Raw genomic sequence first — 26,314 nt, forward strand, 5'->3', positions numbered from 1 at the left:
TGCTTCCGAGGGTAAGGATTGACATTCTCACCCTGGGTCAAGGTTTATGGTGAGTCAGGATTTCGGCTCAAGACTTGTAGAATGGCTAGACATGATACATGTCAGGGTTTGGTTTGGTTCAAGGATAAAAGGGATGCCCCACATTATTTCCATGACACAAATGCAAAAACGATGATTTGGAAACTTTATGCAAAACTGGTCATGCATGCACCTATGCGGACACTCATGTGTCAAAAATTTTATAGGCATGTGATGCTAGGGCTCAAGATTCATTTCCTCTATCTTAGTCAACCCAATGTTTCCACAATATGTTCTTTTGTCAATTTGTGCATTCATCCGAGTCCATTTCGGGCGTCCGGGGAAATTTCACAGCGTTTACCTTTCAGGTGTAGACACATTTTTTTTCAAAAACTAGTTATGATCAGTGATTTTTTTTCAAAGAAAAGTTGGAAGTCATCTCTTTTCAAAAGCATGTTGGTTTTTCAGCTAGACAACTTATTTTTCTTTTTTTTCTCTCTTTTTTTCTATCATTATCATTTGTTTATTTCTTTTTCTTGTTTGTTTTTTTTTGTTTTTTTTTTCATGAGGTATTTTGCTACCTAAACATGTGTATATTTTTGTGAGGTATTTTTGCTATATACACGCATATCCAAGGTATCTTGCTACCTAAACATACATATATATGTTTTGTTAAGGTATTTTTGCTATATACATGCATATCCAAGGTATCTTTCTACCTAAACATACATATATATATTTGTGAGGTATCTTTTTGCTTACATACATGCATATCTAAGGTATCTTTCTACCTAAACATACATATATATATATATTTTGTGAGGTATGACTACCTTCCGAGCTTGCGCTTGTTTTATTTAAATTCCCAGGATCATGAGCAACTAGGTGCGTCCTACTATAAAAAGTGATCAAATAACAAGCATAGATTCAAAAGGTACTAGGTTGCCTCCTAGTAGCGCTTCTTTAACGTCTTGAGCTGGACGCCTTATGACTTGTCGGTCACTGACCTAGTACTTTGCTTACCTTTGGCTTTGGACTTGGTAGTCTGCTGGTCGGCCACGTGTCGTAGGCAACGCTCTAACCTTTTTGTGGATGAGCTGAGGTGAACTCTAGAAGTGGTGGCGACGTGTCTATTGCCCGCTACTGGCCATCCCAATGCTGATGTGGTGTTTCGCCCTGCGCCTGCCTGGGGGCGCAGTACTTCTTGATGAAAGCTCGATTGGTAGGGGGGCCTGATGACCTTGCTGGGGGCAACAGGCACCCCCTAGAACTGACAGAGACCCGTATTTAGAGCTGGCAACTCCAAGACCCTGTTGGCCTTCTTCGGGTCCACTAGGTGTCTTGCGGGCACAATCCCTGCAAACAATAGATGACATCAGAAATCAGTTGGGGGAGGTGCACACTTACCTATGCCACGACGACATGAACTTGCTGGGGGAAACGGGCGCCCTGTAGGGCCGACAGAGGCCCGTAACCAGAGCTGGAAACCCCAGGGCCCTGTTGGACTTCTTCAGGTCCACTGGGTGTCTTTGTGGGTGCGATCCCTACAAACAATAGATGGTATCAGAAATCAGTTGAACCATATGCATACTTACCCATGTCGGGACGACACAGACCAACTGATACTTTTGCAGGGGGAGATTGGCATTGCGGTCGCTGGGCAGAATGTTGCTAAGTAGCAATGTCATCTATATCTGTGTAAGAGTGGTCATGTTGGTGCGCATGATCCGCACTCGTCTCTTTGCAGCGGCACGGGTGAAATCTTGCCCCGGTATGCATAGTAGCTGTGTGATAGCCTCCCTCTCTGGTTGCTCGCACAGTTGGCCCTCCTCCAATATCAGGGGGTGGCCCAGGAACCGCTAAAAGGAAACTACTGGCCCCTTAACCGGGAGTGCAAGTCTCAGTAAAGCATTTAAGGGTAGAGGACCTTAAATTCTCTTAAGGTGTGGATGTGGAGCACACTGAAAATGAGGACACGTAGCCCTCTAAAGGTGAGGGCGTGCAGCCTTCTCAAGGCGAGGATGTGTAGTCCTCTGGAGGTGAGGGCGTGCAGCCCTCTGTTGGCGAGGACGTGTAGTCCTCTTCAAGGTGAGGACGTGCAGCCCTCTGTTGGCGAGGACGTGTAGTCCTCTCAAGGTGAGGGCATGCAACCCTCTGTTGGCGAGGACGTGTAGTCCTCTCAAGGTGAGGGCGTGCAGCCCTCTGTTGGCGAGGACGTGTAGTCCTCCAAAGGTGAGGGCGTGTAGCCCTACGAAGGTGAGGACATGCAGTCCTCTGAAGGTGAGCGCGTGCAGCCCTCTGATGGCGAGGACGTGTGGTCCTCTCAAGGTGAGGGTGTGTAGCCCTACGAAGGTGAGGACGTGTGGTCCTCTCAAGGCGAGGACATGTAGTCCTCTGACAGTGAGGGTAACTAGTACCCAAGGTGAGGGCGCGTAGCCCTCTCAAGGCGAGGACATGTAGTCCTCTGGAGGTGAGGGCGTGCAGCCCTCTGATGGTGAGGACGTGTAGTCCTCTCAAGGTGAGGACGCGTAGTCCTCTGACAGTGAGGGTAACTAGTACCCAAGGTGAGGGCGTGTAGCCCTCTCAAGGCGAGGACATGTAGTCCTCTGGAGGTGAGGGAGTGCAACCCTCTGATGGTGAGGACGTGTAGTCCTCTCAAGGCGAGGACGTGTAGTCCTCTCAAGGTGAGGATGTGCAGTCCTCTGAAGGCGATAGGTACAAGTACCCAAGGGTCCACCCTTATGAGAAAGCAAGAGATCGACTCATCGAGAGGGTCGGTCATCCCAAATCCTCACGACTGGATATTAGATGTAGGAAATCTATGCAGTTAACATGATTTTTAGGGATGCAGATGCCTGCAACCTTTGTCTTGAAATTTGGTAAGTGCGGACTTCATATGAAATAATGCAATGTAATGGAAAGTTGTACAATGTTCATGTCATTCTTTCCTTGTTTTGTGATTTTGATTTTGATTTAATTTTTTTTGGAAAACACAGATTGACTGTCCTTTTGAAAGAGGTGATAATTCATGCGACCTTATCCTATCTTTTGCAAATCTCTCCGGGAACTCCCTCTGAGTGTTGTTCTGTTTGATTTAGTCATTTGACCATTTTGGAGTGACGGCAATGGATTCGTTTGATGTTTAATCAATCTATTGAAATTCCAGGGCTTGTCTCCCTTTTTTTTTCTTGTTTAAAAACATCGACGGGTGTGAACTTTTGATCTGCCCCTATGTTCACTTAAGGCTCATGCACGGTGCCTTTCATTGCCCCAGTGTAGGGCTCTAAGGTATCCATCGTTGTTTCGTTTTCACAACCTTGTAGCAAGGGAGAATGAAAGAAGCAATTGATTTTTGCAAAAAGAATTATCCAAGGACGAGAAATAGTTGAAGGATTTTTTTCAGTTGATGGATTAAGTCAAATGACTCCTATGTAGAAGCAAGATATTTTGATGTTTTGATGATGCCAAAGGATCAAGTGCGTCCAAGTTTTATTCAAGACAAGAATCCAAGAATCCAAGAAAATCAAGATATATGATCAAGTTGATCTCTAGAATCTTAGGAAGAAGTTTCCAAATTGAAAAACAAAAGGTTTGACCAAAGAATTCTATCATTTCAAATTGAGATTTGCTCTCTGGTAATCGATTACCAGCAGTTGAAAATGTTTTAATTCAAATTTTTTAAAACCTGTAATCATTTACACAAGTCTTGTAATCGATTACCAGAGAGGATTTTCGGAAAATAATTTCCAAGAGTCACATCTATTCAAATGGTTTATGAATGGGCATCAAAGGTGGCTTGGAAGCACGAATTTAAAGAGAGTTTTCATTGCCCACAAAGTTTATCCTCTCAAAAGATTAAGAGTTTTTCTGAACTGAATTGTCTTATCCTCTCAAAAAGATTCCTTGGTCAACCACTTGCATATTCAATACGGAATTTTGATTGATCTTCATTGTACAATCTATCCCTTTTAAGAGAGATTTCTTCTTCTCTTCTTCTTATTTCTGAAAAGGGATTAAGAGACCGTGGGTCTCTTGTTGTAGAGGATTCCTGAACACAAGGGAAGGGTTGTCCCTGTGTGGTTCAGACTTTGTAAAAGGAGTTTTACAAAGAAAGTGGAAAATCTCAAGTGGGTTGCTTGAGGACTGGACGTAGGCACGGGAAGTGGCCGAACCAGTATAAATCAAGTTTGCATTCCTCTCTTCCTTTAAACTTCTTTTATTTATTGCTATTTATCTTTTGCTTTAAAGAAGTTTATTTTGAATTGTCTTTTGAGTAATTCATGTTAAGGGTGCATTGTTAATCCAAAAAGAAAGAGTGATAGTTCAATTGGGGAATAGTCTTTGTATCTTAATTCAACCCCCCTTTCTTAAGATAACTGAGGCTATTTGTCCAACATCCTATTCTTGATAACTCACTTCTCTCTAAAAAGACAAAATGAGGTCACATGAACGTCTATATTTGTACTTGAAAACACAGTCAATCAAATGCCTTTTTTATTTTTTATTTTGAAACTCATTTTTTTATTTTGAAACTTATTTGTTTTGAACTTTACTCGTTGTTTTACGGCACCCCCACCAACGTGCAAGACGAGTAATCTCTGATTGAACAGTCTTGGGAGTCAACACTCAGGAGCGCAGGTCGCTTGAGCAAACAGACCAATGGCTTGCACCCACATTCCGGTGAAAGTTGAATAAGCAAACATGCGTTTGTGAGAGGATGAGGGACAAAGATATCAACTTTACAATAATGGCATAAACTTGGAAATCCTGATGAGTCATTAGAGACACCTAACAACAGCCTTCAAAATTGCCCCATGTTTGGCATCTCTTGTCAATGTCAGGATTTACACGCGATTCTCCTCAAATTTCAGCCAGCCCGCATCAATTAGACCTTGCACCTTACGCTTCAGAGCCCTACAATGCTCAATGGGACGCCCCAGGGCTTCTTCGTGACAAGCACACGTCGCGTTTCGAGTCGTATTCTCGGAGAAATGGAGGTTGATGAACCTTGGCTAGGGTTATGGCTACCATTGAATTATCAAGTAGATATGGGAGCAAGTCAGCATAGGACACTGGAATTAGGGTGAATTCTACAGGCTTTCTCGCTGCAAAATTCATTTCCTGGTTGGTGTTTTTGGTTTGTGTTAAAGGTGTTGTTCATCATTGGAAGTGCAGTAGACAGACTTTGTGGTTGATTTAGGGATGGCCTTTGTGGATAACTGGGCAGTGGGTAAGGAGGAGGTTTGTTATTGGCTGAGTAATGACATTGTTGGGTTGGTGGGAAACTTGGCCGTATAGGAATGGCAGTCACAACATGGGTTTCTCCCTCTTTCTCACCCTCTTCATTTGCCCCAGTTTTCTCAGTCATCCTAGTAGGATGATCAAATTTGCCTCTTTTTGGACCCACATTGATCCTTTCACTGGCGAAGACCAAATCTGCAAAGCTTTGAGGGTGCGTAGCCCACCATCTTTTCATAGTAGAGTACCGATAATGTGTATACCATCACGATTATCGTCTCCTTTTTTGCACATGTTCTGTAGTTGCATCCTATCCGGAACCATATCAGAATAGTACTGATACTGCCTAACGAAGGCAACCATTAGGTCCTTCCAAGTATGGACTCGGGAAGGTTCCAAGTTAGTGTACCAGGTAACAGCTACCCCAGTAAGACTTTCTTGGAAGAAATGTATTAGCAATTCCTCATCTTTGCGTATGCCCTTATCTTCCGACAATACATCTTTGGATGGTTCTTGGGGCAAGTAGTCCCCTTGTACTTGTCAAAGTCCAGCACCTTGAACTTGGGAGGGGTGATGATATTGGGTACTAGGAACAACTCTTCTAGGTTAGCAAAGGAATAATCTTCACCTCCTTCAATGGCCCTGAGCCTTTCCTCTAGATGATCTGCCTTTCCCTTTTCGGCCATAGCAGGAGGGGCTCTTCCCACCGCAAAATGCAATGGTTGTGGTTGTGGGCGAAACTGAGGGCCCTCCAAAGTGTTTTCAAAGGGTATACCACCAACTGCTTGCCCTTCAGTGGCATATCCGAGCCAAGGCTCGAAGTCAGCTAGATTGTGGTGGGGAATTTCATGTGTCTCCCCCATGGTTTGAGAGATATGTGCCTGATCAGATTGAGGTTATTGGTTCTCAATGAGTATCAGAGTGGAGTTATTGAGATTTTCATTGAGAGTGTATGCCACATTGGGCGGTGTATAGTTGGGAGTCAAGCCATATGATGGGAAGGCGTGCTTGTTTTGAATTTGCACATCATGGGGTCATCCGTACTTCCCAAATCTTTGCCTACCATATTTGAGGTTGGATGATTCATTTGGTTGAGGCCAGATGGGGGCATCGGGTTCACCTTAGCAACAGCGTTGGTAGCGGCAACTGCAACCATATCGACTTCCCTTATCTTTTTCATGCTTATTATGGCCTCCATCATTATGGCCATTTGCTCTTTCATGGCCTCCATGTCGGCCTTCATCTTCTCTTGCACCTCCTCTGCTTCACCCATTATTTTAGTTCTAGCACGGGTTTGGTAAGCCGCACTGACCACCACTATCTCCTTTATGCTCATCATGGCCTCTACCATTGTGGCCATTTTCTCTTTCAAGGCCTTCGGGTCGGCCTTCATCTGCTCTTGCACCTTCTCTATTTCATCCATTACTCTAGCTCTAGCACAGGTTCGATAAGGGCGCCGTAAAGCGTGTTTTTTTTCTTTTTGATAATAACGATTAAGTTCATTTTATTTTATTTTATTTTATTTTTCAAGGAAAGAATGCAATGAGCAATGCAACCAATGAAAAGCATGGACGTATGCGAATGATGTACAGTTGAAGTATTGCGAATTTTTACGCAGGATATGGGGTTGAATCAATTTAGATTTTCAACATGGTTCATGACATCTTTGTCAAGGTGAAACTGGAAGTAACAAGGACATCAACAATCCTAAATATGTTTGGTAGTAGACGAAGCAGTGATGTGACTCGACTCATCTTTTGCCCCAATTTTGCAAGACGGTTACTTCCATATTTCAACTTGACTTGATGAACCTTTTTGTAAAAGCATGAGCTTGGTTCAACCCTATAATCCAAGAAATGGCAATTCTGATCACCAATACTTCAACAACATCTCATAGGGATGAATGACTCGGGCATACTTTAAGCTATGCATGAAAAATGTAATTATGAAATTGAGATGCCCGAAGAAACACCATTTCCTAGTTAACCATGCATTAGGTACCATGTTCAATTATTTTGTTTTGTTGTTGTGTGTTGTTTTTTTTTTTAGAAATGGGTTTATGATCCCAACATGGTTGGCTCATGGTGCCTAACACATGCAACTAAGAATGTAGTGTGAAGTTTCACGCTTCCCCTTTTTTGTTTTTGTTTTGTAAAGGAAAATGCAAGGATGAGCAAACATGAAAACAAATGGTAAGCAATTTTGCAGATCAAAAAGTTTGTTGAACGCATATGCATGATGATGCCATGACTCATGCAAAATGTGAGGCTGTAATATGATAACAGACAAATGCAGGAACGATATGTTCATTATGATGCCATGAAGAGATGTTTATGCGATGCATGATATGAATGCATTTACGGACACGAGAGCCCGGAAAATTATCTCTTCTTACTTGCGCATTTAGGGGCGCAGTGCCCCATGTGTACAATTAAAAAGGTGATATGGACCTTCCGGCTTCCCGTGACAAAGGACGAGACCAACATACAATGCATGCTAGAGATAAAATGCGGGAGTGACTTGATTCGCACTGATTTTTGGAGTAAAAACGTGGGATAAACTCATCTTATTCAAAAAGTTATAACTAGTCAAGATCTGAGCGACAATACAAACTTCCTAGCGGTTTCTAATCATATGGTCCATTAAGTCTATCATATGCTGACAATAGCTGAGAAGTCCGTGGATCTCCTCGGGGGCGGGGTAGGTGTCCGCCATTGCTTTGGCCTTGGCTAGCAATCGGGGAAGTTCTTGACTCCTGTTCAAAGTAAGAGCAAATCGGTCCATCCTCATTGTTGCCTCTTGGTGCAATGAATCAATTACCCTTTCCCTTGCTTCCCTTTCTGCCGATATCTTGGCGTACTCATCCTCTAGCCTTTGCTCGTGAGTCGCCGCTAGATTTAGCTTCTCTTTGCACTCATCGATGATGGCCCACATATTCCCTTCAGTCTCACTTTAACTGTTGGGACAAATTTGTTTTCGACTTAAGGCAAGCCTTTAGCTCGTCCTTCCAGATCATGCCTTTGACCCGTGATGATTCCTTTCACCTCTTCGGAGTTTGAGCTCACTATTGCTGCCCTATAAAGCTCCTCAAAACTTGTTTTGGTCGTGTTATTCCTTTCGGGCCTTCTTGGTTTCTCATTCCAAGGCTTCATCGGTGGCCATATTGACGTCCCTTAGTTCATCATACTCTCTTCAGACTTTGATGGCTATGGACTTGAACTTCTCTTTGACTACCCGGGCTCTTTCAAGCTTTTCCTTTAGGGCTTGTACCTCATCACTTTCTTCCGAAGCTTTAACCTCATTGTCTCTCACAGTCTTTAGATTTGGGAGCCAATCCAATCCTTGTGTCCGGACTCTCAGCCACTCATGATAGCCGCCGATGATCCCATTACTGCTTCCCCTAAGCTCTCTGTCCTTTCTTCACGCCGCATCCCATGCCTTGCGAACTCCTTGGAGTACCCTCGCGTTGTGGTCACTGAAACCCCGTGCGATGAAAGGCGTGATGCTTTCGTCTGATGGCACTCCTCTCATGGGGTAGCCAAGATGTCTTATGGCGAGGACGGGATTATAATTAATACAGCCCCTTGTTCCCATCAAGGGAACATTTGGACATCCTTCGCATGAAGATAGAATCCTGATTCTTCCTTCCTTCTAGCGAGGGAACCAATTAACAGACGCCCCTCTATGCTAACCAAGAGTTGGTCCCAATTCATCTTTCTTTTTTTCGACGCACGAGCGGTGACCTTGTAGCGGATAGACGAGCCTACCTTCTTGGAGAAAAAGGTGCGAAACCAGCCACACATAGAGAGCCGGTGTACAACAAACAATTCTTGCGCCACTCTTTTCACATCTCTGATCGAACGTGTCATGCATGGCCAAAATGGCGACGACCAGGCTTTCCTTGCCATGATGAAAAGCGAGGAAAGCGTCAATCACTGCTAGGTCCACTAACCCTTCCATATTTGGAAAGAGGACACCTCCAAAGATCAAAAGCGCCAAGATGTCAATAAAAGAAGCCCATTCGCCTTGATTTTGCCAAGGCCTTTGCCCTTTCCTCCAAACACTTCCTTGGTACTCCGACTACTCCATTTCTGTTTTGCTTTACACGGTCCAACTCTTGTGCTGAGATTTTCACTACCTTGGCAACTCTTGTCGTGGAGGGATAGAACCCAGAGAAAAGATATGGCTTCCTTCCTCCCAGTAGGCATCCCAGGATTTCTTCAAACTCTTTCACAGTCGGCACTAGCTGGAAGTCCTCAAATGTGAAGCACCTTAGGGGCTGGTCATAATACTGGGAAAGGGATGCAATCGGTTCCATGGAGACTTCTACCCTAGCTAGGTCCCAAATCTTACCATAGGCTTTGCGGAAGGCTTGCCGTTGAAGTTGACCCATTAATTGCCCCAACTCTCGTAAACTAGTGACCTCTAAGCTCTTGATTTTGACTTGATAGAACCTCTTTTTAAGCGAATGCTTTTGACTTGATCCCATGTTTTACTAAAGTGAAATAAAATCTAGTCCGAATCAAAACTCCGACATCTATCATGGGTGGAATGGATGAATGCATGAAGAAATGCATATGACACAGATGCAATTTACAAATACGGGAGCCCGAGAAATTGTTTCCTTCTTGGATACAACGTTTGGGCAGCATGGCACCCAACGTATGTTTCTTTAAGAAGGCGACACGAACCCTCCGTCGGTTTGCTAAAGTGAGGGGATCAAAGACGAAACCCACGCATGATGCATATGCGAAATGCACAACACGGGGATGTACATAGTACGACAATATTCACAAACAAATACAAGCAAAAGGGTATATGATACTTATGCATGGCAGTGTGAAAAATGGCACGCAACGTGTTTGCTCCGTGCCCCTATTTAAGGGACCTATAAGGGAGAGAGCTAACTAGGCTTTTAGTGATAACCCCCAAGGTAGTCATATCTCTCTTGATGGTTTCTAGAGGTATCATCCCCTTCGAAGAACATACTGCAGCAGTAGGGACTACTAGCAACAATATGTTTTCAAAGAGAAAAACTCTAGATGAGGGTTCACTGTAATCAAGCAAGTCGGAGACCTAGCATGATCACGGATTCACCTCCACTCCTTATGTTCCCACGAACCCGGGTATAGGGCCCTTTTTCAACTCACCGTGTGTGCAAATAGTGTTAGTGTTTGTGTGCATTAAATGAATAAATATTTACCTCATGCATACAAAAATGCACTATAAGCATCAAAGAGCTATATATACAAGAACATAATGAAGGGAAACCCAACAAAGGAGTAAGTCACGGTAAAACATTGCACAATATTAAATGGCCTAACTCTCTAAGAAATTCCCCAGTGGAGTCGCCAACTGTCGCAACCTACCCTTCGGCGGGAGGGCGACGCGTGACTCGCGGGATGCGTATTCCACGAAAGGAATACGCGCGGAGTCGCCACCAACGTTTATTTGAGGAAAACGCCGAAAAAACCGGAAAAGACGCGATCTACGAACTTTTAAGTGAAAGGTTCGGGAGTTGTATTTACGCACGGGGAAGGTATTAGCACCCCACACGTCCGTCCCAAGGGACGGCAGTCTTTAATCGAATGTGCAAACATGACTTTGATTTTTTATGTTCCCTTTTATGTCTCTATATCCTTTATACCCTTTTTATATTTTTCTCTTTTGGTGGTCGACAAGGGTGTTTCCCTTTGCTCCTACGTATTCCTCAATTTGCGATGAGGAAATCAGACCTACGTAGTTCTTTCTCATCAAGTGATTCTTTTTTACTTTAAGAGGTGATCATTTTAAGGCGTTGGACCTTGAAAATGATCCATTTTACTTAGTAAGAAATTGAAATGACAAACTTCAAAAACCTATTTTTATGGACGAGCTTGACTAGGCGAGTTGATTTTAGCCTTAGTTTCACTTTAGTTATTAGCCAATTCGATTAAGAATGAGAAATCCCAAAGAGAAAACGTCCAATTGATTTTTCGCTTTATTTTACTAAAAGGTATTTTTTATTATTATATTATTATTTTACCTCTTTTTGATTTCCAACGTGGTTACGGCACGACCGAACGGTCGGAATTCATTTTAACCGAAGTTAACGGATAATATAATTCAAACGATCAGTGGAAATTTATTTTATTTCTAGGTTAAGCGAGAAATGACTTAAATAAAATAGCTTAAGCACGTCAAAAGGGGGTATAAAAAGTAAATAAAACGAGAATAAAAATACACGAAACACAATGTGGACCACCACGGGTACATAGAATGAATCGAAAAGCTTGGTTCGAGGTACTTACCCGTTGAAGATCGAAGAACGAATGAAGAACGTCGAAGAACGGTCGAAACCTTCGCGAAATTCCTTACGGAAACGTTTCGGAAGTGCCTCGGCTTAGATTTTCTTCACGGAAACAACTTTTCCAAGCAAATTCGAAAGAGAGAGAAGTGCCTAAGGGGCTGAACCCTTTTCTTCTTCACTTCCTCCCCTATTTATAGCAAAATAGGGGAGATGCTTGCCACCCAGCTCGCCCAGGCGAGCAGGGTTGCTTCCTCCAGAAGCAACAGCCTTCTGGAGGAATCTTCTAGAGGGCCCAAGTGGGCTGATTGCTATTTGCACCCCCATTTTTACTAAGTACACCCCCCTCTGCTTTTTTTTGGTGATTCTTTTTTCGTAAAGTTACGGAAACTTACGAATTTCGTAACGATACTTGTTTTCTTTCCATAATGTTACGGAACCTTGTGGATTACATAATCATCCCTTTTTTGACTTTCGGAATGTTACGGAACCTTGTTAATTATGCAACGATGCTTCCATTTGATTTCCGGTGTGTCACGGAACCTTACGGATTGTGCATCAATATTTTCTTTTGTTTTCTGGCACGTCTCGGAATTTCACAAATTGCCTAATGATGGGTGCCAAGCACCTTACAAGGACCAAACAAAAGTCGCATGTCATCAAGCAAAGGTCCCTGGACGAAATTAGGGTATGACACATCCTTTTTGGGCACCAACAACACTGGCATTGCACATGGGCTTAGGCTCTCTTGGACCCAACCCTTCTCCAACAATTCTTTAACCTGAGACTCTATCTCCTTAGTCTCCTGAGGGTTAGTCCTATAGGCTGGCCTATTTGGAAGGCTTGCTCCTGGGACTAAATCTATTTGGTGTTTTATTCCCCTTAAAGGAGGTAGCCCAGGGGGTATCTCTTTGGGAAATATATCACCAAATTCATGTAAGAGTTCTTGGACCTTTGGGGGTAAGGTCTCAAATGTAGGAATTGTGGTAGTGCTAAGGGATGTTTCCCTTGATAGGAGAAGGTAGAAAAATTGCTTAAGAAGGAGTGCTCTTTTAATATCACCTTTTGTTGCAAAATGATTTTCCTTCTTAACAATCTTCTTGGAGGAATCCTTTTCCTCTTTTTCCTTCCCCTTGACCTTTGAAGACAAGGCCTTACTATCCTTCTTTTTCTTTTGTTTTTCTAGTTTTTCTTCCTCATTCCTCTTATCTTTCATAGTTAGTTGATCTTTGGCCACCTGTGTAGGTGTTTGAGGATGCAACACAAATTTAGTGCCAAGATGGGTGAGGGTAATCTCATTATTTAGGCCATTGTAAATGATCTTCCTATCAAATTGCCATGGCCTTCCTAAAAGAATATGTCCTGCCTCCATGGGAACTATATCACAATTAACTTCATCCTTACATGTCCCAATGGAGAAAGGTACCTTCACTTGTTGGTTAACTATCATTTCCCCTTGCTCATTGAGCCATTGAAGTTTATAAGGTTTTGGGTGGGGAATGATAGTGAGGTTCAACTTGGAAACTAATCTTGTGCTACAACAATTGCAACAAGATCCACTATCCACAATGAGAGAACAAGTTTTATCTAAAAAATTTCATCTTGTATGAAAGATGTTCTCTCTTTGGGATTGAGATAGATCACAAGAATGACCTCCAAGGAGCCTTCTAACCATTAAGAGGTCACCTTCTTCATGGGGGTAGACTTCCTCACTAGACTCTTCACCCCTTACTTCATCTTCACTTCCACTAGAGGAAGGACAAGAAGTAGTCTCCTCTTGACTACTATAAATGTCTTGACCCCTCATGATCATGGTTTTCTTTGTGGGGCATTGTGAGGCAATGTGACCTCTCCCAATACATTTGAAGCATTTAATGTTGCTAGTCCTTTCTTGGAAACTAGTCTTAGGGGTGTATTTCTCTATGGTCTTACCCTTATCTTCCTTGGGTTTTGAAGGTGCAGCCTCTAAAATTCCATGGGCTTGGTCCTTCCTTGGATAAGAGTGAGAGCCATAAGATTTTGAAGAAGGCTTTCTTTTAAGTTGTTGCTCCACTCTTATACAAAGTTGGACTAGCTCATCTAGGTCCCTATATGGAAGGAGTTCAACCTTGTCCCTCACTTCCATATTAAGCCCACTAAGGAACCTAGCTATGCTTGTTCTTTCCTCCTCCCTAAGTCCAGCTCTTAAAAGGAGTAGTTCCATTTGTTGTCTATATTCTTCAACACTCATACTCCCTTGTCTAAGACTTTGGAGCTTGTCCATAAGCCCCCTTTCATAGTAGGAGGGAATGTGCCTCTTCCTAAGGGCACTCTTAAGATCATTCCAATACTCTACTGGAGGATCCCCATGAATCCTTCGTTTCCTAACAAGGGAAGTCTACCAATAGAGGGCATACCCCTGAAAGCTAAGGGCAGCCAATGGAACTTTTCTCTTTTCGCTAATATGATGGCAAGCAAAGAGTTATTCAACCTTCATTTCCCAATCTAAGTAGGCCTCAACATTATCTTTTCCATGGAAATATGGGAGGCTAATGTTAACCTCTTGAGGCCTTCTATCCTTTTCTCTTCTTTGGGAGTGATGTTTAGTATGTGAACTATGGCGCCCTCTATAATAGTCGCTAAGTTCTTCACTTAAACTTTGGCAAGAGTCATGACTACTATAGGAGGCATGTTTTTCTCTTTTCATTTCTTTCATTATTTTTCTTCTTTCTTCCTCTCTTATTTTCTCTCTTTCATCTTGACTTATTTCTTCCACTCTTTTTTTACCTTTTTCTTTTCTCTCTTGTTTTTTTTTTCAACAACTTAAGGGATCTCAACTCATCTAATATCTTATAAAAGGGGTCCTTAGGAGTAGAACCCTCACCATTAACACTAGATGAAGAATGAAGACTTATGTTGGTTCCTAAGTTATGGTTCTTTCTTGTTGGGGGTTTGAAAACAAAAGGTAAAATAAAATATGGTTGAAACTAGCCAAAATAAACACTAAAAGAGGTGTGAAAGATAAGGTAAAAACTAATTGGTAAAAGGCAAGCTACCTAGGCGGTTTGACAATGGAGAGTAAAGGAAATAAGCTATGAAAGTAAGCAAAAAATTAAAGTGTAAGAAATGCAAACTAGGCGGATCCTAAGAGTGTTTGGATGACCTCATTTAAGGTTCCCAACAAAACACTCACTATCCTAAGGAAAAATTGCCTAAAATTATTACACACAAATGGAAGTAGGGTGACCTATTGGAGGCTCCCAACTTACTTCCAATGAAAGACCTTTTTGTTACAAAATTTGAAAGCAAAGCAAATTGCCAATTACAAAATTACAAAAAAAAGTCCTCAATTGTGGTGACTATTCTCTCTATGGTGTTTCACTCAATTTGGAGTGCTTTTTAGTCCAATAGCTCTTAAGGTGGTTGGCCCCTTGCTTCTTGACTCAAATTCTTTAAGGTATGGCATCAATCCTCCTTTCCAATTCCCAATATGGCAACTCACAAGCAAGGAAACAAAGAGACAAGCAATAACCAAAGACCAAAAAAAAATGAAATGAAAGCTAAACCAATAGAGTTTTAACAAGACAAATTTTCAAGGATTATTCAACAATGACAGCAATGAAAAGCACACAAAAGCAAGCTAGGACTCAAAGAGAAACCTAGAATGGCTCTAGAGTAGAGTAGAAAAACAAAAAAGAAAAAAAGACTCAAGAAACCTCTATTTTTGGCACTTTTTTCACAATAATTTTCAATTGAAGTTTCAGAACTATGATTGGTATAAAATAGGCACTAATTATAGAACAAATTTTGAGCCAAAACAACAAGCACACTTCCCTTTCACTTTTTTTTTCCTGGACATTGATTTTTCTGCCAAATTGTGTGATTTTTCTTATTTGTTCCTTTAATCAAAATCACTTGGTTTTTTTTTTATAATTTTCGTCCAGATGTCTAGAAAATTCAGTAAAACTTTCAGCTCAAAACATGTAGTGACCAATTCCCAGTAATTTATACAAGTTGGTATGTTCAAGCTGCCAGCACCAACGATTTCAACCTAGAAATCAAGAGTAGTGTTTATGTTGCTTAAGGCTTGCATAGTTACAATTTGTGTTTGCTTATGCTCAATTATCTTGAATAACACAATTCAAGAGAGCTTAAGACTTATTTTGATTCACAAATCCAGCCACAACTCAGCACCACAACTCAACTTCATCATAGGCATCATGTAGGAAACTTAGAAAAAAAAGAGTTCAACAACAAGACTACTTCTAGGAATTGATTTAGAACATGTTATGAACTAAATAACATGCATGAATTAGACTCAAAATTCAAAAGATAGGCTAAGAATGACAAGAATACATGAACAAATGTATCTAGAATTCAATCAACAAAATAAAAATTCAACACAAACTTAGAACATAATGTGACAATTACTATGACTAAACATGACTCTAAGACAACATGGATTAAGTGATTTACACTTAGATTTTTGTGTTTTTTTTTCTAATCAATATTTTGGAAGAAAATTTAGATCTAAGGTTCAGCAAAAGAATATTATGAATGAAAAATGATAGAACCTAAAATCAACACAAAAACATGATTTAAGAGTAGATCTACAAAATTTGAACCATAGAAATGCAAGAACAAGTGTAGATCTAAGATTTAATCGGTTTTTTTTTTTTTTGGAATCTACTGTAAACAACACCAAACCACAAGACAATGGAGGATATACATGGAGAATAAGATGAAGAACAAGGAATTAAAGAGAATTCACCGAACAAAAAGATAGAGGAAGCAAAAGAACATCACTTAGATGAAGATGCTCTTGATACCACATGATGTAAGCTCCATTGGAGCTTGTAGGCCTAGGATCTTCTTCATCAATGGATTCCTTTACTTCTTGTAAGATGAATGGCAGCGGAATGGAGAAGGAAGAGAGGGAGGAGACACCACTTCAAGGAGAAGATGAGTCTAGAAGAAGCTTACCACCATAGGAGGCCATGGATAAGAGCTTGGAGGAAGAAGGAGATGAATGAAGGGAGAGGAAGAGAAGAGCATTAAATTTTGTGCTCTAAAAGAGCTCTGAAATATGAAGTTTAATATTCAAATGATCAAAGTTCAAAAAATGCACACACATCACCTCTATTTATAGCCTAAGTGTCACACAAAATTGGAGGGAAATTTGAATTTCAATTCAAATTTCACTTGAATTTGAAATTGAATTTGTGAAGCCAAACTTTGGAGCCAAAATTTCACTAATTATGATTAGTGAATTTTAGTTATGGTTCAGCCCACTAATCCAAGATCAATTCCAAGATTCTCCACTAAGTGTGCTTAGGTGTCATGAGGCATGTAAAGCATGAAGGACATGCACAAAGTGTGACTATATGATGTGGCAATGGGGTGTTGTAATTAAATGCTCACCTCACCCTCTAAAATTTAATTGGATTGGGCTTCTACCAATTCAATTAAATTTATTTCCAACCACACACATCAAATATTCACTTAGTGCATGTGAAATTACAAAACTACCCCTAATACAAAATCTAGTCTAGGTGCCCGAAAATACAAGGGCTGAAAAATCATATATTTTTAGGGTACCTTAGCTACATTATGGATCCCTAAATACAAGAACCAAATATAATGACATCCTAGTCTAATATGTACAAAGATAATTGGACCTAATGGTCCATGGGCTCAGAAATCTACCTTGAGGGTCATGAGAACCCTAGCGCCTTCTTCAGCAGCTCTAGCCTAATCCTCTTGGAGCCTCTTGCTCATGGCTCTAGTGACTGGTCCCTTCCTAGGGAGGATTGCATCAGGCTTAGTGGCAACATTGGGCCCAAGATGTGAAATGTGTGAGATAAAAATATGAAGTAGGATACCATGAGTGGTGTATGCTAGTGAACCACACGTGGTGGTTACATATGTTATGTGTGGGACTTAATGTCCGTGTCTGTGGCTTCTGAGGATATGAAATGCTCACTCCTTTATTACCATTTTCAGGATTCAATGTTTCACGTTAGGTTGGCTTTCTAGCTTTTGATTTAGGAGATTGAATCGTTGTGGGAGCATAATGATGTGCATCATGTTGATCATTTCTATGGCTACCTCCGCCATTGTCTAGTATCGATGAATGCACAAGAGTTTCTACTCCATCTTATTGAAGTTTATGCTTGGTGGACATATCCCACATCGTCTTATTACCATTGTGTTCTGTTCATGCTACATGTTGACATTCCATCTGAGCCTCCCCCACCACCTTTGGATGATGCGATGTCTTTCTTAGGATTTGACTCTTCATCTGATGACTATGAGGCTACTCCTTCTATTTTGATTTCTCCATAATCGGTGCTACCTAAGCCTTGGGCACCACCATTTGGGCCTTATTGCTTGTCTTTGACTGGTACGCGTGCTCGGAGTGTGGTACTACCAATGGTGGACTTGGTTGACTCGAGTCTGAAGATGAAGAAAAGGTTTATCAGAAGGATACATCTAGCGAGGAGGACCCGTCCATGTATGAGGAGGATTCATTTATGAAGGAGGACTCATCTATGGATGAGGAGGACCCAATGATGGCACTAGAGAAAATGGAGGAGGACTCTTCGCAGGATTTTTCAAAGGGGGATTGCTAGAAGACCCTCTACTTTGAATCTTAGGTTTTCACTATTGCGTATTTTGGGATGGGTAGACCTAGGCTCAGGCCTTTTGCATTTCTTTATTCATCATTTACTTTATAACTTTTTACTTGATACTTTGGGGGTTGTATATGCTACTTAATGTTTCCACCGAGACAATTACATTTTGCTACTTATTATCACTTATGAAACTTATTTATCTATATTTGGTGACCATGAAGGTTCACTTGTTAATCCATATTGATCACTTCAGATTGTATGGTTTATTTAATCCATAATTTATTCACTTTTACTTACCGACTCATGGTTTTATTATAACAGATGTTTACTAATGAGAAAATTATGTATGTTTCGAAAAGGAGAACGAATTTGAGAAATTTACATTAAAAGTTTTTATTTTCTGTAAATTTTACTTCACTTCTTTTATTCTTACGAAATATCATGAATGTCGTTGGAATTAATCATTTTGCAAGGAATAAGAAAGGATTATTTTATATATATGAAAGTCCATATTTTAGGGTGTTACATAACACTTGGGCCTAATGACGCCTAATATCACTAAACTCAGCTAAGAGGTAAGAAAATAACCATAAAAGCATGTCCAATATTTGTAAAATGAACCATTAGTAAATGATAAATGATGCTTTATCAATTATTTACCAAAATATAAAAGAGTAAAATGAAAAACCAAAACTCAAAATTCAATTCATGAATAAAGAATCCACACTTTTCAATGAACCCAAAAAATGCACAAAAGCTAGCAAGAATGCAAACATCTCAAGTATCAAGGAATAAAAACAATGTATGAATACACATTCATCATCAAAAGCAAACAAGAGACAAGTAACATAAAAAATGAACCAAAAGTGATGGAATCCTCTCAAGATTCATTCTCAACCTCATGTGATGAAACTCTCCAAAGCTCTCATGTCTTTAAGTTTGTGTTCACCCTTAAGCACCACATGCAATAAAACACCAAAACTCTGACAAGTATTTAATCTCTACCACTTGAAACACATGAAATTAAAGATCAAAAAGACTTTATTAAGGGTTGTAATGGGGCAAAGCTAAATGGTAGATATGAGAAGATATTTTAGGCTAAAAACCAAAGAGAAAAGAAGAGCAGTGAAAAATGAAACAACAAGCATAAAAATGATATCTCAAAGAATTAAATTTAATTAAACTCTTTTTCTCTCGCTTTTATTATTCTTTTTTTTTTTCATTTTCATTTTTTTCCTTTCCTATACGTGTATCCTTTTTTTCCTTTCCTATATGTGTATCCTTTTTTTCCTTTTTCTTTCCTTTCTTTAGTTTCTATTTCTATACATTTTTTTTTATTTTCTCTATTCTTTTGTTTCTTTGTAATTTTTTTTTCAAAAACAAAAATTCTATCCTAACCAACAACATCAACCAAAATCAATATACATCAAAACTCTTCAAAACTTTGAGACACCCCCCACACTTATTTCAAATCCATTCCTAAAGCAATTCCAAAGCTTCTTTAATCCCTAAGTTAGGATGAAACATGGTTTTTCACTTCAAGGGCTAATGCTGGATAGGCACAAGGGGGTAAACAAAGGAAATAATGTAAAGTGAGCCAATTTGGCTAGTAGCTAATAAAGAAAGAAAGTCTAAATCATCTCAATAGTTCATTTGCAACAAGAAGGATAAAAAAGAGTCAAGGGAAAATTTAGATTAAATATCAATATGAGTGCAATCATACAAAGGCCAAAACACACAAAAGTAAATAATCTATCACAAATGAATTCAAAATAATTTTTTTAACTCTACGAATTACATTAAAGATGCAAAAAGTATCCAAATCAAGTCATGAAACCTCTTGACCGAGAGTGGTGCAACTACTCACAATTCATACAAATCAAGAATCCAATTAAAAGTGTGCAAGTTACTTATTACCTCTATAAACATGCAAACAAGCTAAATGAATGTATGCAAAAACACAATGGCAAACATACAAGAGTAACTACAAACATGCAATAACAACTAGAAACATATACAACTAAACTAAACAACCCTCACCCCCCCCCCCCCTCCCCCACACACACTTAAATCATACATTATGCTGAATGTAAGTAAATCATGCAATGACAATACAAGTGTAAAGAAAGTAAGGGGGAGAACTCCCTCATCAAGGTGCAAAAAATTGCACTTATGGAAAGGTGGGTTTGGACAAAGGAATATGCTCCTTGACCACTCTAGGACTCATAAAAATGCTTGAGTTGGTAACCATTAATCTTTCAAGTCTTGCACCACAATATTTTTTTATCGCATAATAACTTTCTCGTGTTCATGTCGCACATTGATTCTTTTTATCCTCATAAACATTCTCTATCTTTTGCTTGTCAAGCATGGATCACAACAAAAAAATTAAAGAATATTTTAAAAACGGATTCACTACAAAAATTTATTAATTGATTCAAATAAATAATGAAAGAAAAGATCTTTTAAACAATTGGTCTAAAATAAAGATAAGACCTAGAGTAGATATACATATATAGGTGATGATACAAAAATGGTATACATATATTAGTATTTTTTTTTTAGAAGTTCCATGATGAGAGATTTACCAAAAAAATTAATCACTTGAGAGAAAATATATTAAGATGAATAATTATTAGATAACTTTCCAAATTTACAAAATTTCTTTTTGTGCCTCATGTTAGGTTTATAGCTAGTTATAATTAGGAATGACTTTGTAAAGAGTTATCATCATGATCATTGTCACCATTTGAGTCAAGAAAAGAACAATTAATGATGGAGAACTAGTGGATTTGATCACCATTCATTAGGTGAAAAGTATTCCACTATGATGCCCATTTGATCTCACTTACTTGAAAAATTACCAACAAACTTGGTTTATCATATTATATCATGAATTAGGTGAAAGTTGATGAATAGTCAAACTTTTTAATCAGCAAAACCTTAAGGAAATATCAATTATATATTTGATACCCATGTTTGTATCAACTTCTTGTAGGACAATAATACCTTACATCAAATTCTTGGCATCTTTATTGCATGTTGCGGTAGAGAAAAAAAGACTTGTTTGGTGTGACCTCAAATCCAACAATACAAGTAGAGTTAATTCTCGGATCCCTATGATGAATTGATGACCATGACTTATAATATTGTAGAAGTCTGCTTAATTGTGTTTTGATGATGTATTTGAAGTTGTAATATTAAGTTTAGTGTGAACAATAGTCTCTTGGGTTGCTTGTTGCATCATTTTCTTAACTTGAAAAATCAATGAATCTTGCAATGGAATTTTGAGAAAAGGATCATCAATATATTAAGATAATAACTTAATTTCATATCTTTCTCTCAAGTGAAGTCTTTCCTATTCTTTGCATTTTGTTAGGTTGATTCATAAGAGATTTATCAATATTTGTGCAATGTAATAGGTTTCTTAGAGAGAGCACACATTAGAGCATTTAGAGCTCTGGAGTTGAGTAGAAATCTCTAGTTTTGCTCTTCCATCCATTGACTTCTGAGGATCTCGTTCAGCTAAGCATCATATGAAATGTGGTTTTCATTTTCTACGATGTTCCACATACCGATATGTATGGACTAGAAGTAGTCATATTTGACTTCTTTGAACAATGGTGGCTTATTGGTAGCATATCCTTCTTCCATTTTTTTCTTTGATAGGATCCTTTCCTCTATATTGTTAAATACTCAAGCTGAGAGGTCGAGCTATGGTGTTAACTGAAATAACATATATCACACTAGAAATGAGGTTGAATATTGTTAGATAAAAATTAATTTTTTTCAGAAGAAGTTGTTTTTCACAAATGGATATGCAAAAACCAAGTTATTGACAATGTCGTCTAATAAATAAAACCAATTTTGATAAAAGGAAAAACATTATGATATAGTGATTGAAAAACAATATTTCCATAAAGTTTTTAAAAATAACACTTGTGTGGCAAAGTGTTTCCATATAAGCTAAAGAGAATACTATTCAAATAGCTTAACAATTAAGCAGAAACGCTTAGTTTATACCAGTTCACTCAAACAGAGCTATGTCTAGTTCTCAATCACAAACTAGTAAAGGGTTCCACTAATCAAAGATTGATTGCAAACAAGTATTTTGTCCTAACACTCCTGGCTATAATAGTATTCTCTAGGCCACTACTGACATACCCTTCGACTCCCCCAGAATCTAAGACACCTAAGTATTGTTTAACACTAAACCACTTATGGATTTCACAAATAAATAATGTTTGATTGAATACAGATATTCAAATCACTCAACAGAATGGATAAACAATTAAGCTTGAATACAAATTAATATCTTTGCTATGCAAAGGTGGGACTAATTAAGCATTATTGTGTATTGTCCAATGTCTTAACAAATTCTCACTTTAGATTGCTCTTACTTTCCACTTCATATTTTCATTTGTTTTCTTCTCACTTTCAATAGCAGAGCCTTGGTTGCTTTTTTACAGACTTCATGAAAGTATTCGTTATGGGATTAGCTGGTGTCTATAATTCAATCATTGTCTCATAGCTGGAGGTAGTGTTGTGTGTCATGCTCTTGTGGAGAGAAAGAATAAAAGTACAAACAACTGCATTTGCTTTTTCTCTTCAGCTAAAATGACCCATGAAAAATATTCTTATGAAACCTTCTATTCCTTTCCATTCTATCCTTCCTTAAATTCAAATGTCGACAATTCAAAATAAGAGAGGCAAAAATGAATTTATGAAAGTTAAGTTTGTGCACTTCCCTTTGTAGCTAACACTGATTCTAGTACAGTGTTGGACGTCACTTATACCTGATATTAAATAGATTGTGTAAACGATTAAGTCCATTGGATGTGAATAAAAACAACATAGTGTATGGAACCTGGTGAAATAACAACAATCACACTAGAAGGGGGGGTTGAATAGTCTGTTAATCAAAGATAATACCATTTTAAAACGTTTATCAAAATTTCAAACAAATATATAAATGTGTATGATGAGTTGCCACTGAAAAAAAAAAGATTTTGTTAAATTCAAGATAGATCTTCTAGTAGTTGAGTAATATAGAGTCTTAAAAAAAGTTTTAACCAATTACTTGGTATGAAAAGGATGATAGAAAGTGCTAAAATAATACTTAATAGACCGTTAAGGAGAGAAGTAGAAACACTTGATTTATACTGGTTTATTCAACCTAAGTTACATCCAATTCTCCTTTACACAATAGTAAAGGGTTCCACTAATCAAAACTTGATTACAAAACAAGTATTATGTCCTGCCACTCCTGGCTAACAAGTATTCTTATTACCTCTTTTGACACTATCTTAGACTCCCCCTAAATTTCCGAAAAACCAAATATTGTTTAACACTAAGCCACTTCTCGCTTTCACAAACAATATTTGAATGAATAGAAGCATTCAATAACACTCAATGAGTGGATAAACAATAATGCTCAAATACCAAATAAGTTTGCTTAGCAAAGGATAAACAATGAAAGCTTAAATCAAATGTTTAGTGATTTCAATAGAGTTTTGCTTTAAAGTTAGTCTTGTTCACTTGTAATAATTTCGTCATCCTACTTTTTGGGTAAAGTATGCCTTTTATAGAGACTTCAGTGAAGGATCCGTTATGGGATTAGTGCCGAGTCCTTGAAATAACCGTTGTTTCACAATAGAGATGAGGCTACATGGCATTCTCAAAATGGCTTTTCTAATCGATGTTAAATGCATTTTTTGTAGTAGTGTGGGAAGCCTACAACCTACTGCTCCTTAGAAAAGTAAGTTGTTGCCTAGGTACTTTAGTTGATTGTGACAGGCATGCATCACTATGCTTTGACTCTGAAGTTATTGGTATCAAAGGAAACATAGTGTTGCTTGATGTCATGTATTGTTGTTTATGACCCAAATGGTGTAGCTGAATTTTTCTAAAACCAATTAACAAGAGAGATCCCAATAGTGAATGACCATTTTCTTGTGTAATTTAATTATCTTCAATTCCTTGCATGGCTAAATCTTCAGTATCAATAACTTCAGTCCTAGATACACCCACCCTCAAAAAGTATATAAAACTAGTCCAATGAGCTGTCTACTATGATGAAGAGCCTCCACTAATCGCCATCTCTCTAGGGCCACTATCCTCCGTAGAGTCTGCCTCAGATGCCGACATGACGTCCTCGGGAGAATCCACCTCAGGGAGTGGGTCCTCATCACCCTCTAGAAAGTCAAGAGCATCCACAGCAGGCTCGGGAGGTAGTTCCTCAGGGTCCTCCTCAGGGTCTTCCTCGGATGACGTCACCTCAATCACTTGGACTGGCTCCACTAGACGGTATGGTGTAGGCGTGGGTAGTATCCACTCCACAGTACGCTGAAGCGTGCGCGCGGGTTCATCTGGATGCACCAATGAAGTAGCCGTAAATCGAATCGTGCCCCGAAATCGGCACCTCATATTGCCTTCGAGGGTCTCCTAAGCTCCCTCTAGGTACTCCATCTCCACTCGATCATGGATTAGCTGCGCCGCCATCACGATCAACAAGAAAGAAAGGAAAGGGGTAGACTCTTTCACGAGAATCTGACTACGCCGCAACACAATGCATCTCATAACCACCACATGCAGGTAAAAGGGGTATCTCAAGGCTTTTCATCTCTGGTAATCGATTACACAGCCTTGGTAATCGATTACCAGAGGCCACACTCGAATCACACAGCTTCAGTACATGAAAACCTGAAAAGGGCACTGTGTAATTGATTACACATACCTGGTAATCGATTACCAGTGACCCATTCCTCTGTGCAATCGATTACACAGACTGGTAATCGATTACCAGAGACCTCCACAATCTTCCAGTTCCCTTTTTAAGCCTGGTAATCGATTACACCCCTTGGTAATCGATTACCAGAAGCTCTCCTAGCTTCCTGACCTCATTTTCAAGCCTGGTAATCGATTACACCCCTTGGTAATCGATTACCAGAGACCATCTTAGCCTCCTATCTTCATTTTTAAGCCTTGTAATCGATTACCCACCCTTGGTAATCGATTACCAGAGGCCATAACCCATATATCACACAAGATTCACAGCTGGCCAGCCACCACACAAGCCTCCTTGCTTTGTGGTCTTTGTTCCTTTTATCTGTTGACTGCCAAGAGCTTGCTTGCTTAGGTACATCACAGGTTCTCACTGACTGACTATGCCCGGGTTGGGTCAGGATTGGTCAAGCTTGGTTGTGGGCAATAGCACCCCACCTGACGCCCCCAAGGTCTCCTGACCCCCGCGACATATCTCCAGGTACCACTCTGTGGTCAACGAATAAAAGCAGGAAGTTTCACCCTTCTACTCTTCCTCATCTCAAGCTTGTAGGAATATGGGGTACCCATCACATGTGGTACTAGGTGGCGGTCGGGCGATGGTGCACAACAAGTTTTCCACATCCACAAATCACGTATAAACCCACCATCCCCTGTTGTCCACCTCCAACTGAGCTCACGTACTCCCACGTAGCCCATATCCTCGTTTCTCTCAACAACGGGTCCCCATCAATCCTCCCAAGCTTCCCCACATCCAGGTAATTCAACATCCAAATCATCACAAACTAACAAACCAAGCAAAACCGGGCAAAGGCAGAAAACTCTGCCCAAAATTCAAACCAAAATCACAGCTTTTTCTCACTTAAAGACCCCAGTAACATTTCCTTCGTTCCAATCCGTTAACCGTTGGATCGACTCGAAAATTTTACTGGAAGTCTCTAGTACATAAGTATACATTTTTACCGTTGGGATCTACTAGAAAACATCCAGAACTCATTCTGTACTACTCTTTCCACAACCAGCAATTACATAGCATTTTTCTGCACTTATGCAAAATTCTGCTGCACATTTCAACAGCAAAATTCTGCATAAAGTGCAGATTTCGAAAACCACTCTTTCCCTCATCCAATATTGCCCAAATTGAATCCTACAAGTCCCAAATCATGCACCAATCATGTCTAAACCAAGGACAAGCTTCAGACCACAACAACACAAAATCTAGGTATCCAAAACCCCTCAATTTAATGGATTTTCAAGGTTTGAGAAGTGAAATTGAGAATGGAATAAATTTGAAGCAAACTCTCACCTCACACCAGTCTATAACATCAATTTAAACTTGTTCAAACTGGATTTACACCTAAAATTTCGCCGGATC

Source organism: Glycine max, chromosome 4, assembly GCF_000004515.6.
Source record: "Glycine max cultivar Williams 82 chromosome 4, Glycine_max_v4.0, whole genome shotgun sequence".
Classification (NCBI taxonomy): domain Eukaryota; kingdom Viridiplantae; phylum Streptophyta; class Magnoliopsida; order Fabales; family Fabaceae; genus Glycine; species Glycine max.